The sequence below is a fragment of the Cibotium barometz genome, chromosome 35, assembly GCF_041138505.1.
Source record: "Cibotium barometz isolate CiBa-2024 chromosome 35, ASM4113850v1, whole genome shotgun sequence".
Taxonomy (NCBI): Eukaryota; Viridiplantae; Streptophyta; class Polypodiopsida; order Cyatheales; family Cibotiaceae; genus Cibotium; species Cibotium barometz.
In genome coordinates, this window is record NC_141080.1 from 9,774,642 (window position 1) to 9,791,430 (window position 16,789).

Here is a 16,789-nt window from a genome sequence, read left to right on the forward strand (position 1 = left end):
TGTCATATAACCAATGTGCCCAACTAACCTCCTCTCCTGTTTCTGCCCAAGACAATGGTGCATAATTTTCCTTTGACATGTAATCAAATTTGATAATAGAGCACAGTCTTTCAAGATACCATTTGAGCTGTTCCCTCCTAGCATAGTGAACATTCCTTAACATATAATACTGTCGACCCCCTTCTCTGGGACCAAACTCCTTTTTCAAGACTTCATCACGACATTTTGGAATGACAGTATCCGAAACATAGGGTAATTGAAATACTTCGGCAACCATTTCCACAGTAAGACTCACCTTTGCAGAAATTGCGCCTTTTGTTTTTCGGAGTATCTCCACCTGGCTTTTGGCATAGAAGTTATTCCTCCAGTCATCCCGCTGCTCGTCCTCCGCTGGTGGTGGCATGCCTGCAGAGCTCTTAGCTTTCGGCATGGTGATGGGCGAGTGCAAGGAGAGCGCAGAGAAAATGCGCGAATGGTCTTGCATGGATGCTAGAAAGAAAGGACCTCGCACACTCTGGTACGCGCGAAAAGTGCGATCAAACTCCGGCTGCCTCGAAATGATATTCTCCGTAAGTGTCCACTCACCACTCAAATCAAGGCACCATGCAAAATTTTGAAAATTTTCAAAAACTCCGACTATCTGAGATCCGACCCAGCAAAATCCGACTGAGTCCGAATCCGATGCAGACCCATATCCCTGTACTGTCGGACTTTCTTCTGGATCCATTTTCACCTGTTCCACCTGTATCAATGCTGAACTTGCCCAATCCAAATGTGGTGGTGTGCCTTGAAACTTTTTCAACCTGAACCCATTAATTGGTTTCTCAACCCTAGTTCCAAAAACATCAGCCACAATAAAGGTTCCTTGCCCCAGATCTTCAACAATTTGATAAGGCCCTTTGTATCTCAGTGTTAACTTACCAGGATGAGGTCCCAACCGGGAATTGTACACCATCACCCAATCACCAACCTGAAACACCTTAAATTTGACATTCATAGTCACCCAAGCCTGTCTTCTTCTTTGAATCACCTCAGTGATGTAAGAACTAACTAATCTGTCCTCCTCCAACTGCATCAAATACCTGCTCCTGTACTTCACTGACAAACTTGGAGACATTTTCTCAGCAGTTACTCTTAAACTTGGTACCACAAATTCCATAGGCACAACTGCTTCTAATCCATATACCAACCTGAAGGGTGTCATCCCTGTGGTAACTTTAAAAGCTGTTCTATAAGACCACAAAGCAGAGTCCAGCTTCAAGTCCCAATCTTTCTGGTTATCCTGCACAATCTTCTTGAGGATCCTTCCAATGTCTTATTGGTACTCTCAGCTTGTCCATTGGCCTGGGGATGATAAGCTGTAGACTTTTTGTGCATAATCATATGAGTTCTTGTTAGTTCAGAAACTACATCATTCAAAAAGTGAGTTCCCCTATCACTGACCAATTCGACAGGACACCCAAACCTGGTCATGATGTTGTGATACAAGAACTTGGCCACACTTGCAGCCTTGTTATCCTTCAGAGCTACAGCCTCAGCCCATTTTGTACAATAATCAGTAGCAACAAGAATATACCTGTTACCTCTTGGAGTTGTTGGCTTGACAGGTCCCACAAAATCAATTCCCCACTTTTGAAATGGTTCCAAAGGCAAAATAGGATGATCTGATATCCTATCTGAATTATCTGGCTGTCCAAGCTTTTGACAAATCACACATCTCCTGGCATAGTCATGGGCATCTTTCAAAACTGTAGGCCACCACAAACCAGCCTGCAATATTTTCTTGCCAGTAATATCCCCTGAGAAATGTCCGCCTGCTGTTCCGGAATGTGCTTCCTGAATTACTGCCTTCTGTTCATACTCAGGTACACATCTTCTTATCACCTGGTCAATGCCCTTTTTGTACAATGCTCCAGCAATCACTAAGAATGGTCTACTCCTTAAAGCAAACTTCCTTCTCTGATCTGGAGTAAATTTTACTGGCATAAATCCCTCAGTTAAAAATGTCAAAAACTGATCATACCAGGAATCCGACTCAGCAGCCTGAACTTCAAACAATGGGGCATCTGGTAGATCATCATCCACCCCACTTGGTGCTTCTCCAGTTTCCAACCTGCTAAAATAATCAGCAATAGCATGCTCTTTTCCTGGAGTGTGGACAATCACAAAGTCAAACTCCTGTAACAAAAGCATCCACCTGGCTAATCTTCCTGTCAACAATGGCTTCTTAATCAGATACAGCAGAGCTTGGTGATCCACATGAAATATTACCCTGTTCCCCAACAAATAATGCCTGAACTTATTCAAGGAATATACCATCCCCAAAGCTTCTCTTTCAGTCACAGCATAATTCCTTTCTGCAGATGATAATATCCGACTGGCATAAAATACTGGCCTGTACCATCCTTTCACCTTCTCCTGCATCAGAATTGCCCCTAGTGCTACATCTGAGGCATCAACAAAAATATGGAAAGGTAGAGTCCAATCTGGTGGCTGCAAAACTGGTGCAACAGCTACCATCTTCTTCAACAATTGAAATGCCTTCTCTTGAGGCTCAGCCCACACAAAAGGAACATCCTTCTTAGTTAAATGGGTCAATGGTGCACAAATATTGGCTAAATATCTGAGGTACCTAGCATGCCATTTAATCTGACCCACAAACCTCATTACTTCCTTCACATTAGTAGGAGACTTTGCTGTTTGAATAGCCTCAACCTTCTTCACATCAATTGCCATGCCTTCCTGTGAGATCACATGACCCAACAAAATCCCACTCTTCACAGCAATCACACTCTTGAAAGGGTTCAAGACCAGTCTGAACTGCCTACACCTCTCCAAACACAACTTCAGATGCAGCAGATGTAAGTCCTTCTTACCAAAAACAGAGAAATCATCAACAAAGACTCTCATGAAGTCTTGTAAGTGTGGCTCAAAAACCTTATGTGCCACATAATTGAAGGATGGTGGTCCATTTTTCAAACCAAAACTCATGACCGTAAAATCATATGCACCAAACTCAGTAATGAAAGCAGTCTTATGCTGATCCTCCTCAGCAACACTAATCTGATTGTAACCTGAAAATCCATCCAGAAAGCTATACATTTCATGACCTGCTACAGCATCTAACACTGCATCACAAAATGGCATTGGAAAAGGATCTGTTATGGTTGCGGCATTGAGTTTCCTGTAATCAACACATACTCTCAGCTTCCCATTTTTCTTAGGCACCACAATGATTGGAGATAACCATGTCACCTGGCTCACAGGTTTAATGAACCCTACTGCTAACAACTTATCTATTTCTTCCTTCACCTGTAATGCAAAATTCGGATTCATCCGATACCTTTGCTGTACCACTGGAACTGCATCTGTTCTTAAATTAATCCGATGCTGATGTAATGCAGGATCTATACCCTTGACCTGAGAATATTCCCAAGCAAAGACATCTATATAGTCCTGTAACAACTGCAAAAGATCCTCCAAAAATTGTCCTTCCACCTGCACACTTACTTTCACCATCCTTGGTGCAGCATCTGTACCCAAATTCAATTCCTTAAGATCATCTTCTTTAACCCGACTGGACGTGCCATACTTCTTGTCATAAATCCTTACAGCCATGTCTCCTGCCTCCTTTTGCTCTTGTTCCATCTGTTCCTTGGTAGCAATCACAGTTTGCTGTTCTAGCAACTGTCTGAATACTGTCCCTTCAATCTCTTGACCTGGCAAGAACTCAGACTCTTCCTGATTCTGATAATCCACAGGCTGCAATATTCTTTCTACATCAACATCAAATAATGGCACCACTGTTGGATTAGCCATTAAAAACTGTTCCTCCTCATCATCTTCTATTTCTGCAGCAAGATTAATTGTCTGTGCAAACAATGGCTTTTCTTTAAGAGACATATTCCGCTTACCCTGCATGGTTACAGTAATCTTCTTCTTCCCCTTGGTCAGAACCACCACATTCAAGCCCCAATCCTGTTTAACTTTAGCCATTCTAAACCAAGGCCTACCCAGTAACATTTCATAAGGTGATTGTGATTCTGACATTCTGATTACCACAAAATTTACCAAGAATCCCATACCTGCAACTTCAATTTCCTGCTGCTTCAAAATTCCCAATGGTTGCACCCTGGTTTGATCTGCCATTTTCACCTGAAATGGTGCTGGGGCTAAACTTGCTGCACCCATTTCTTTGTATATAATTTCAGGGAGAATGTTAACCCCTGATCCTCCATCCAAAAGAACTTCATCAAACACCCTGCCCTGGTACTCAACCTTAATGACAGGAACCACAAAGTCAACATCTGCTGGATCAATGCTATTAACTGCTGGAACCAAAGTCGGATTATCTCCTGACTGCTGATCCTGAAGTCTTTTAAGTAATCTTTCCTTAAATGCTGGAACCAAAGCTAACAACTGATCTAATGACAATTGCAAGGGAGAATTGATGAGTACCTCAAACCAATCTTTATCCCTTTCATCCTTCATCTTCACATTGCTTTCTGACTGATGCAGAACTAACTCTTCTGCATCCTCCAACTCCGATTCTTCTTGCTTATCCTGATTCTTCAAAATTCTTCTTTGTACCTGGTCCCTGATGCCTTTTTGTTCCTTCCAATCAATTGGTCCTTTCTGTTTAGACCTGGTAACAGCCAATACCTCAATATCCTCAATACCCTCAGTATCCTCAGTATGCTTTTTGCTTGGCTGCTCAGGTATGTTTTGACCTTGCTGGAGCTGTACCTGTTCATCTTCTAATTGAATCATGATTACATTTGCTTGAGCTGCTGGTTGATTCTGAGGTTGCTGCTGCCCCTGCTGGTTATTCTGATTATACCTAAGCACTGGGACACCTCTTTCTTCTCTATGTTTTACCCATAAGGCACAATTTGGCCCTATCCAATGATCTGGTGCTGAACAATAAACACAAGGCATGACTCTTGCCTGCCTTCCTTCATTGTTTTCCTGTTCCCTTAATGGTGGTCTATCAGTTCTTGGTCTCTGAAATCCTCCTCTGCCCCGAATTGGAACAGCCTGGTTTACTGCAACCTCACCCCTGCCTCTTCCTGCATAAGGTGTAGTCTGACCCCTGTTCTTGGGATTATACCAACATAAAGCTGTCGTATGCCCATCCTTATCACAAATTTCACAGAACTTCTTTTCTTTTGGTGCTGCAACAGAATAACCTATCTTTCTCAATTTACTTACCAAATCCTCCTCTTTGGATGGTTTTGCTTTGGTCTTGTGCTTTTTCTTTGTCTTCACCTCTTCTTCCTCACTGTCGGATCCTGCTTCTGAATCCTCCTGCTCAGAATCTGATGCTGACTCTGGCTGGTCATCTGAATCCGAATCATTCTTTCTGGTATGTTTGCCCTTGCCGCTTCCAAGTCTTTTCTCTACTCTAGCAGCTGCAATAACCAAATCATTAATTCCACCTGCAATATCAATGCTAGCCACTGCATTTTTCAGCCCACTTCTCAATCCTTTCAGAAAATAACCGGCCAGCATCTCATTGGTGGGTCTCTCATTTCCCTGTAACCTTTCAACCAGAATTCTGAATTTCTGAGCATAGTCCTCTACAAGCATCTTCTTTTGTCTGATGTCTCGGAGTTTTCTTAAAATGTCTGTTGGAGTCTTTTCCCTCCTGAATCTCTGTAAAAAAGCTATTCTAAGATCATCATATGTTGGGAAGTGTGGTATGCCATATTGGCTAAACCAACTCATGGCCTTCCCTTCAAGAGTTGCTGCAAATTGCTGCAATTTAACTGCATCATTGTACAACACAGTATACCCATTTGCTTGCCATTTTGTCTCAAACTGAGCTACATGACAATCAGCATCCTCCTTAGATCCTCCACTGAATTTAGCTGCTTTCACCCTAGGGTTGGGTAGTTGTTGAGCCATGGGATGTGGCTGAGGTGGTTTCCTAGGTCTTTGCCTGGTTGCCCCCTTTAATGGGTTGAACTGAAGACTCCTTCTAACTCCTGCAGACCTTCCTGTCAGGATTAGGGCGCCAAGAAGTCCCCCCACTAGCCTCCTCTCTGGTGCAACTGAACTTTCCCCCCCCTGGCCTACAACAACAGCTTCAGGGATTTGGTGTTCCTGATCATCTTCACCCTCGTCAGCATAATGAAACGGGTCAGGGTTACCAATTCGGGCCTGAGCCCTGGTATAGTAAACCCTTCCTACTCTTTTGTCCCCCTCGGACATTCATCTCCCTTCTAGTAACAGAACGGGACCAGCAGGATCGCCAATGTGTTTAGGGTCCATAAACACAACACGACTAAATACTACTGACACAGCAAAACACCTCCATTAGGTAACACTAGCTTCAATTACCATATCAGACTAAACATAAACTGAACATAGAGAACACAAATTGAGTAGGAATTTGCTAAACAAGATAGAGAATAACAGAATGAAACTGAAATACCATATCTGACTGATCAAGATAAGTCATACATTGCCTTCTCCTTCTTCTCTTAGTACTTACTACTCACTACTTGAAAAAGACGACTACAAAGCCCCTATAAATAGGCGACCTTCAGACAGTTTTAAACAGTTGTAACTAGAATGTCACAAGACATTAACAGATAATATCCGACTATCCAGATCATAACAAACTCCGACTGATCAACAATCCGACTGAGCAATAGTCCGACTAAGCAATAATCCGACTGAGCAAAGATACATATATCCGACTGAGCAACTATTAAGTAAATATTAGGTATTCTATCTATAGTTCAACAATTAGGGTTTGCTCCTGTGTGTGTGTCTCCTTTCCCTCTACCTGTTTTTCGTGAAAGTATACCCCTGGCAGCTTCACAACCATCATCTGCTATAATTGTAAGGTAATAATCCTCCCTTAAATTATAAAGCTTTTGTATGTGGGAGAGAAGAATAAAATTCTTGCCATTTATAAGAAAGGAGGGCAGCCCAGGGATGATGAATTTTGATTTCAAGTGTTCTCCATGCAGAGATGATACCTCATCAATAACAGTGGATGCCTTAAACTATGTCGCCACATCAAACTCTGTGCTAAGAAGGCACTCCTCATCACCAGAAACTAGGTCCAGAACCTCAACATCGGATTCAATCTCTGTGATGACAAATGAAGCTTCTGAAACCTTTTGACCCTTGTGAACTTCCAGTTCATCCTTTGTGTAGTCCTCTTTGTCTGCATGAAGAAATAGATAAGCAACAAATCCAAAGTAGTACACAAGAGCTTTGCACTTTCTCTTGTGCAGAGGGCAGTTGTCAAGACAAATCTTTATCCTCTTATCCTCTTATCTTCTAAATAGGCATCCCATCTTCTTGACATGCTCTTTTTTAGAGATGAGGATAGGGCAAAGCTAGACATGTGAACATATTGTGATGATCCTTCATTTATAATTTCAATACTAACCAATTTATTATATGCCTCCCACTCTTCCCCTAACATAGAGCTTGCCATGTTCTCAATAATTTGTTCTAAATTAAAGGTCACATTGAATATAGGCTCAACATCTAGAAGATGTTCATTGTGCCTAGCTCTCCTTAACAAATCAAATAGGTTTTCATTGGCACTAGGCTCATCTGTTACCTCTTCAAGTGTCTCTACATCTTCCAAAGAATCATAATAGGTGAACCACTTGATCCATGCTTAAACTGCTGGCCATGGCACAAGGACGAACAACTAACAAGAAGTGAAATTGCCAATCACACGGTGAAGTGAAGGCATGAGTGAAGGGGGATGAAAGCCAAACCACGGCGCGAGGACGAAGAATTGACTAGAAGCGAATTTGCTTATCGCACGGTGAACTGAAGGCACGAGTGAAGGAGGAATGAAACCATTCTACGGCGTGAAGGGGGACCAAAGTAAAAAAAATAAAATTTAAACAAGGCATGACTATATATAGAATTTATTAGGGCTGAAGTCAGAGGGCTGAAGTCAGACATGTACGACGAAAGTGAAGGGCTAAAGTCACCAAAGTGTGTCGTTGTGCCACGTGTAGGGCGGACATCATCATCCTCTAGCCACGTGTAGGACTTATATCATCACCAGAGAGCCACGTGTAGGGCTTACATCATCTTTGCAATGATGACATCACATTTTATAAAAAGGATAAAATATTCTTTTTTTTGCCAGGTACCGTACGGCGCAAGAACTTTTTACATCATTATTTTTAAACTTTTTCACAGCATCAGCCCTCCCTCTACGACGTGATTCTGAGTTTTGTCAATAGCACATCCGGCTTATCACGTCGTGGGCGAAATGCGACATTTTCTTCTCCCCGCCCAATTCCGTCAATAGCACGAGGATGGCACACTTCCATCAAGCTTGGATCCGGCTTATCGCTTCATGGACAGAGCCGGCTTGTCGGCCAGCTTCTCACCCGAATCCTTCCACAGCATGAGTGTAGTCTTCCCATCAGGCTTAAATTTGCCTTATCGCTCCGTGGATAGCGCTCCAGCTTGTCCCCTGCCTTGTCGCTCGATTCCTTCCATGGCGCGAATCCAGCTCTTCTTGAAGGGTTGGATTTGCTTCATCGCTCCCTGGATTGATTCTTCCTTCATCGATTCTTGGAAGTATGACTCATGCAAAGCAAACTGTGAGGATGGTTTACCTAGATCCCTCTCTTCTTAAACAGTAAGATTCAGAGCCAGAGCCAGAGGAAACAACTTCTAAGCAACCATTAGAGAAGAAACCAATAAAGGGTAGAACTGATATAGGAGGCAGAGGATAAGTTTCTGAATCAACCAGTGGATTTACAAAAAGATTCTACCTCATGTGGATGGCATGTTATTGCCAATGTGGAAATATTATTTTGAATAATTAAATTACTCCAAATGATCCAGATTCTCCACCACTTCCAAGGTAAGCCTCTCTATCGAAGAAGAAGAAGAAAATGCATGTACATTCACCACTAAAGCATTTTATGTTTAAGCAAGGAACTCTACATAAAGAAACCAAGGGTGTTCCTCAACAAGGCACACATAAAGAAACCAAGGGTACTAAATTAGGAATTACCTCAAAGAAAAGTGGTCCTCAAGTGGGTGCCAAGAAGGGTGTTGGTGGCAAGAAAGCTCAAGTTTGCTAGTAAGAATAACTAGAAACAGTCAAAGGAAATCGACATGGAGACAAAGGAGGCCACAAAACCAGAGGAGACAAAGGGAGACATGGAGACAAAACCAGAGGAGATGGAGACAAAATAGAAAGCTTCGTTCTCCTCCCTATTTATCATTGTAAATATTTGTAAATTTTTTCCTAATTTTATATCTTTTTTGTAAAGATTGAGAAATTGACTTCTCATTTTATGATGTTTTTTCTTCAAAACACATTTGTACTTAAATTTTTCAAGGTAGAAACATGAGTTTGTAATGGTTCTGAGATATTGTACCATAATGGTCATCGCGTGACTCGAGTACATCTCTAAAAGGAAAATATTAGAACTCTTAAAGGGATTCATAAAAAGAGCTCTAAATATTGTAATTCTAAAAAAACAACATAAAAATTTATAAAGGAACAGTAATCACAAGACAAAACTTTTCATTGATGAATTACATATGTAAATTTATAAAATCCCAAGAGTTGAGGGCAAATATTATAATTCTAAACAAACTTCATTAAAAAACTCCAAAGATTTATTATTTAGTCGTGCTTATACAATCATATTCCCAATCAACATCTACCAAGGTCTTCAACTCCATTCGCATTCGAATCTTTCTATTCTTCACCTTGAACTGTGTTCCACTTATATCCTCGTTTTCCATGATATTGAGGTGCTCCCTAAAATTTAGGAGGCTCCAATGCCTTCTTGCACTTACAATTTCCACCACACCATTGGGAAACCTAACGCATATGTCAAGAGGCAAAACATCTTGTTCTCATCCACTTGCAATGGGACCCAACTACTATTTTTCTTCATCCACTGTTCGTAATAAAAGCGAATGTATAAGGTAGCATGAGCTTTAAGATACCGAAATGTAACACTGGACTCTACTATTTTGCACTTGAATGTATCATCCTTATGATGTCCCTCTACAATGTTCCACTACTTTCCAAGCAAAGCAACCATGTCATCACCTAGTACTTTGTTACACACAAACATGGTAAGTGTTTGTGAGAAAGTAAATTGATTGGACATCTTAGCAAAAACATGAATTGGGCACCCACAGATCTAGATGGCTTTGCAAACTTCAAAGATCCTTGTATATCACAAAGCATCTTTGATTTCATGACCATAACCATCCAAGCATCTGGAGTTGGCCATTCAAGAGAAGAGAGGAGAGGAGATGTGATGATCTCTAGCTTACCAAACCCACCACATAGGAGTGCTGGTAAAAGAAGATATTTTCCTTAAGATGGTTTGCACTGGGTTTTACAAGAAAACAATGCCTCACCAATGTCTGCATGGAGTGCTTGAAATGTTTTGGTAAGGCTTCGTAATGGTTTCTCCTTTGCCAAGTTAGAAGGAAAAATATCTGCAACCCAAAAATTATTGGAGCTATATATATCACACCCTAACTTGACCTAGATCTCACCTATATATACAGACTAATAATCTCAGTATATGAACTAGTATTTTGGGAGCGTATATGGTGTTACTATATTCCTTCTTCTCTCTCTCTTATCTCTTCGTGTTCGTGTATTTCCAACATGGTATCAGAGCATCATCGATCTTGCTATTGTGAAGAGAAGAGAAAGGAAGTATCAAGTGTTAATTCTATTCATGTGCATGTTCTATGTGTCATTCAATCTCTTATTCATGTTTTGTAGAATTCTAGTAATTAATCACTGTTAACAAGTTTATGTAGGTCCTTGGATGGTCGATCTTATCCTAATTGGAATTGTATTATAGAAACGCAATTGGTACCAAAACCAATTGGTTTTCTATAGAGTCAATTGGTTTCTCAATATGATATTCCTATCAAAAGTTATGTCATTTCAGGTAAACAGCACTTAAAATAAGAAAACAGGCAACGTACAGCTCGTGCGGTAAATTCTGAGTATTTGATCTGCTTCATTGGAGTTCGGAGTTGAAAGTTATGGTGTTTTTTATGCAACAGACTTTTTCTCATCTTTTGTGTGCTACACGCTTTTCATGTTTTAATTCAAAAATAGTCAATTTTTGGGCTCGTCCATGTCTCAAAATAACAGTACTCCAATTGTTTTTGGAGTTACTCTCTTATGGCATATCACATTTTGTCTATTTTTGTGTACTACTTTTCATCGATGTTTGCTTTTCGTAACTCATAAATCACATTATATGTTTGACAAGCTCATTGCCACTCGCTTTTTGTGCACGTATCTCATATAGCTTTTAGGGTCCTACTTGTTTATGTTCTCATTTCATGGTATGCAATTATGTGATCTCGTTCTATACATATTCTCCCAATCTGAGAGATGGCAGCTTCTATTCTCGTTAATGGTTTTCCATCTGGTCAACGATTTGTTCCCCTGTTTTTTAAGGCCAAGGATTTCCCAGATGGAAGGCCAAGATGATGTCTCGATGCTTGAAGGTGACGATCTTTTTGATATTTTTTGGGCAATCTTATCTGTCTGTCTAAACCTGTTGATGCAGAAGAGGATAACGCTCTTATTACTATTGGTCCTATTTTTGAGCAATGGTAACTTGATTACTCAAATTGGATCCGCCGTCTTGATAAAGCTGCTCGTTGGTATATCTTATCTTCCCTTCATGATTATCTTATGTTGGATGTATTCAATCTTCCTACTTCTCATGATATATAGCAGTATCTCCTTACTACTTTTGAGAAGAAATCTGTTACAGAAATTCTTTATCTTTGTAATCTCCTGAACAATTTAAAATACAAAATTGGTACTCCTATGACTTCTCATATTGAATCCTTCAAAGACATCGTCAATCAACTTGCTGTTGCTAGTGCTCCTATTGCACAAAATCAATTGGTAACACATCTTCTTCATATACGGCCAAGGATCCTTCATATATGATAATATTGTCACTATTCTATATAACAAGGATGTCATTAATTTTGACATTGCTTGTATTTCTCTCGTTGAATATTCTCAATGACATGAACATCATACAAAGAATTCTAAGCTGTAGATTCCGAAATGGCTTTTATTGCTCATAAGAGTCCCTTTTCCCATTTTACTCATGGTGGTTGTTCTTATCAAAGTGGCACTTCTTCTCGACTTTACTATCCCAATAAACATTGTTCCTATTGTTATAATAATGGTCATCATGTCTCTAATTGTTGGGCACGCCAATATGATGAGGAACATGGCATTACCACACCAAGCAACCTCATTCTAATTCCTCCAAAAATCTTACTTCTTGTGACTATTGTGGTCGTATAGATCATCCATCTCATCATTGTTTCAAAAAGCGATATGATCAAGATCACAGTCGTGCATATGTTGCTCAACATACAAGTATAGATCATCCATCTCATCATTGTTTCATTAAGCGACATGATCAAGATCACATTCGTGCATATGTTGCTCAACATACAAGTAGCGATGAACATAATCATCAGGAGGTAAACTGTGTTCATCATGATATTTCTCCTAGAAGAGTACTTCTTGTTTAGGATGGTTCTTTTTTTATAGTTGATTATGGTAGTACTGGTATTATGACTTAACAATCTCAATGGCTTCATAATTATCATGCTCTTTCAATTAAGACATTGGTGTATCTTGCTGATGACACTACTTGTCAAGTCATGGGTGTTGGTGATCTGTATTTTGGCACCCTTTCCTCTACTAGAATATTGCAAACAAGGAGTTTTTCATGTTCCAAATCTTTTAAGGAATCTTCTTTCTGTTGCTCGGCTTGTTGATCTTGATCTTTTTGTTGGTTTTGTTCATACAAAGTGTCAAATTGAGAAGGATGGGCATACTATTGTAGTAGCTCCTCGACGTGGTAATCTGTTCGAGTTCTCTTTGAATGATGATGTATGTTGTTACTGCTCTAGGAGATCTTGATTGTGTTTGCAAGTTATGGCATCATCGATTTGTCCATTTGGATTTTGCAAAGTTTCTTGATATTCATCGTCATGATCTTGTCAAAGGATCTTGAAGCTCGTCCTCATATGGGCATCTATGAGTATTGTGCTCATGGGCAGGCATCATCGACAACCTTTTCATATCTCTACCTCTACACATTCATATGCCCTTTTAGATCTCATTCATACATATATTTGTGGATCTTTTCCTCCCTCCAAATCTCACTGCTATCGTTATTTCATTACCTTCATTGATGATTTCTCTCATTTCACATATGATTTTCTCTTGAGGCATAAGTCTGAAACCTTATCCATATTCAAGCAATATCAGAAAGCAGTTGAACTTCATACTGGTCGCTCTATCAAGACTCTCCGTAGTGACAAATGGTGGAGAATATATTTCAAATCTCTTTGATGACTATTGTATTGAACAAGGAATTCATCATGAGTTCACTATTCCATATTCTCCTCAACAAAATGGAATTATAAAGCATAAGAATTGAACCATTCTTAATGCTATAAGATGTATGCTTATTCATTCTAGATTATCCAAGAACTTTTCAGATGAAGCAGTTCATACAGCAGTCTTTGTTCAAAATCATCTTCCCACAATTGCACCTGCTAGTAAGATTTCCATTACAATTTGGACAGGGAAAACTCCTTCTGTGTATCACATTTTTGCACCTTTGGATGCATTGCTTATATTCACGTGCCAAAAGAAACACGACAAAAGTTTGATCCTTCTGGTTTGAAAGTTATATTTATTGGATATTCTGATAATTCTAAAGGATACAAATTTTATGATCCTACTTCTTAGAAAGTCATCATTAGTCGTGATGCTCTATTCGACTAACGATCGATAGGAGGTACATGGTCTAGTAAGGATTCTAATGATACACAATCCTTACTCCTACTTTTTTCTTTTATGTTTGATAATCATTGTATCTCTCAAGATGTTGTGCATCCTTCTTCTCCTATGAAGGATTTTGAAGATTCTATGAAGGATTCTAGAGATAATCTTGATATATACATTGATCTTCCCATTGATATTGAACATGGTTCAAATCATGTCTATGATGAGACAGTTTTGATAATGCTATGAATGTTCATGAAGATCTGGCAACTTATACAGAAGCTATCTCTTCTCCAAAAAAGGATCACTGGTAGGAGGCTATGCAAGCTAAATATGACTCTTTGATTTCCAAAGGTACATGGGATTCTTACAGATTTGCCTCCTCGTCATGTTCCTATCAAAGTGCAAATGGGTATATAAAACAAAGACAAAGGCTAATGGATCTTTTGATAAGTTCAAAGCTCGTTTGGTTGCAAAAGGATACTCACAAGTTGTAGGTGTTGATTATCATGATACATTTTCCCATGTTGTTCACATGACTAGCATACGTGTCCTTTTGGCATTTGCTACTTATTTTGATTTGAAGATTCATCAAATGGATATAAAAATTATTTTTCCTAATAGTGATCTCAAAGAAGAGATTAATATGGAACAACCAGAAGGATTTTCAATTCCTCGCAAAGGAACATCTTGTGTGTCATCTTCATCGCGCTCTTTATGGTTTAAAGCAGGCATCATGTTCTTGGTATATTAAAATTGATCTCTTCCTCACATCGAAAGGGTTTATTGCTTGTTTCTCTGATCCTAATATATATGTCAAGCCGCGCGAAGGTATTCTATTTGTTATTCTTGTTCTATATGTCGATGATACCATACTTATTTCCAATAATCTTGACTTTATGCAACTCACAAAGAAGATTTCATCATCGGCTTTTGAGATGTTGGATCTTGGTGAGATTCACTCTTAAGGTATCTTGTTTCTTTGTCAATCAAAAATCATTGATGATATTATTGAAAAGTTTGGTCTAGTCAATTCTCATTCTGCAAATACTCCATGTCTTGTAAAAGCTCCAGCAAGTATACAGCTACAGCTCATGACAAAGCATTAGCCCCACATCAACCTTATGGTAATCTAATTTGATATTTATAATTTTTTGGCTCAAACACCAGACCAAATATTCTCTCTGCTGGCTAATTTCTTGGGGCAACATCTTGCTTCTCCTTCTGTTGGGCATTGGACTGCAGCCACAAACATGTTCTTAAATATTTGAAAGGCACTAAAGACTTTGGACTCATCTATCGCCTCCAACAAGAATCCTCACTCTTGGATTCTTTAAGTCTCCTTGGTTATGTAGATGCTAACTAGGCAAGTTCTCACTCGTCTATGTATGCAATCTACAAGTGGAAATTGTTTCTTTGTTAAAGGTTGCTTAATTTCTTGGGCTAGCAAGAAACAGTGTTGTGTTGTAGTCTTTACAACCAAATTTGAGTTTGTAGCTACATCTTTAGTAGCTCCTGAATTGGTATGGCTTCGTCAATTACTTGCTGATCTTGGAATCCATTATCGTCAAGTAATCCACTTAGATGTGACAATCAAAGTGCCATTAGTCTTTCCAAGGATTATGTTCTACATAGCAAATCTAAACATATTGCTATTTATTATCATTATGTTTGACATGAAGTGAAGAAAGGATCAATAATGATTGAGCATTGCCCCATAGATCAAATGATTGCACATATATTCACCAAAGGACTGAGTGAAGCTCGATTCACATCATTACATGGAGAATGTGGAGTTGTTGCAGCTTCATGCTTTGGAGATTAATATTTTTCACACACACCCTGAATAATTAAACTTGTACAAAATGTATTTTTGTATCCTTGTAGATACTCTTTCACATTACGCACATTGATCTTTTGTATATAATATGTATGTATAGGGGCTCGGGTTTTTCCCTTGTACTCCCCAAGGGTTTTTTCACTCGCAGCAAGAGACCTTTATTTGAGTGGGGGTGTTGGAGCTATATATATCACACCCTAACTTGATAATGGTGGGACCATACCTACCCGAACCCCCCTACTTTTTGAAAGGGACAAGTGTAATTATTAATATTGAAAGCCTAGTCTCCCTCCCTATAGCCTAGTCTCCCTCCCTATATTCAAAGGAGACCAAATATGCACAATCCTCTATTCCTATTGGTGTGTTGCTAATTACTTTCATTCGTAAAAGACCCAAAATATGTTCAAATTTCTCCTAATGTTATTTCAGGAATAGTGGCCAAACCATGCGGACCATAATGTACCCATATTCTGTTCCATGATATAAGCACAAAATTTCTCAAATTTATAGAAAATCACACTTTAGAGAAAGAAGAGATTTTTAAATTTCTCAAATTTATAGAAAAATCACATCACATTTCAGAGAAAGAAGAGATTTTCAAATAAACTTTAATCGTTTATTCTTTTTTCTAAGTCTGAAAATACAAAATCACATAATAATCACCAATATAAATACTCAAAATCAGAGAGAGAATCACCAACACAAAGATCTAGCAAATCTAGGCTTTTCTCGGATACCTTTCCACCCAACCTCCACGCTGGAGGTCATGGCTATCTCGAGTATTCCTCTTTCTGCATTTTGTCCTACTTGGGTGCTACCACATGGATACTGCACATTCGGCAAACACTCCTTGTCTTGCAAGCTCTACTAGGAGTACTTCTACAAATATTGAGGCTGAATCATTAGCTTTAAATCAACCCTATGCTAATCTTGTTGGTTGTCTTCAATTTGTGGGCATGAAAACTATCTTGATATTCTGTTTGTAGCAAATCTGTTAGGACAATACTTGTCCTCTCCATCTACAAGACATTGGTCTCAAGATAAACGTGTTTTGAAGTACTTGAAGGGCACTCAGAGATTTTGGACTTGTATATCACCACCATCAAGAAGACATATCTTCA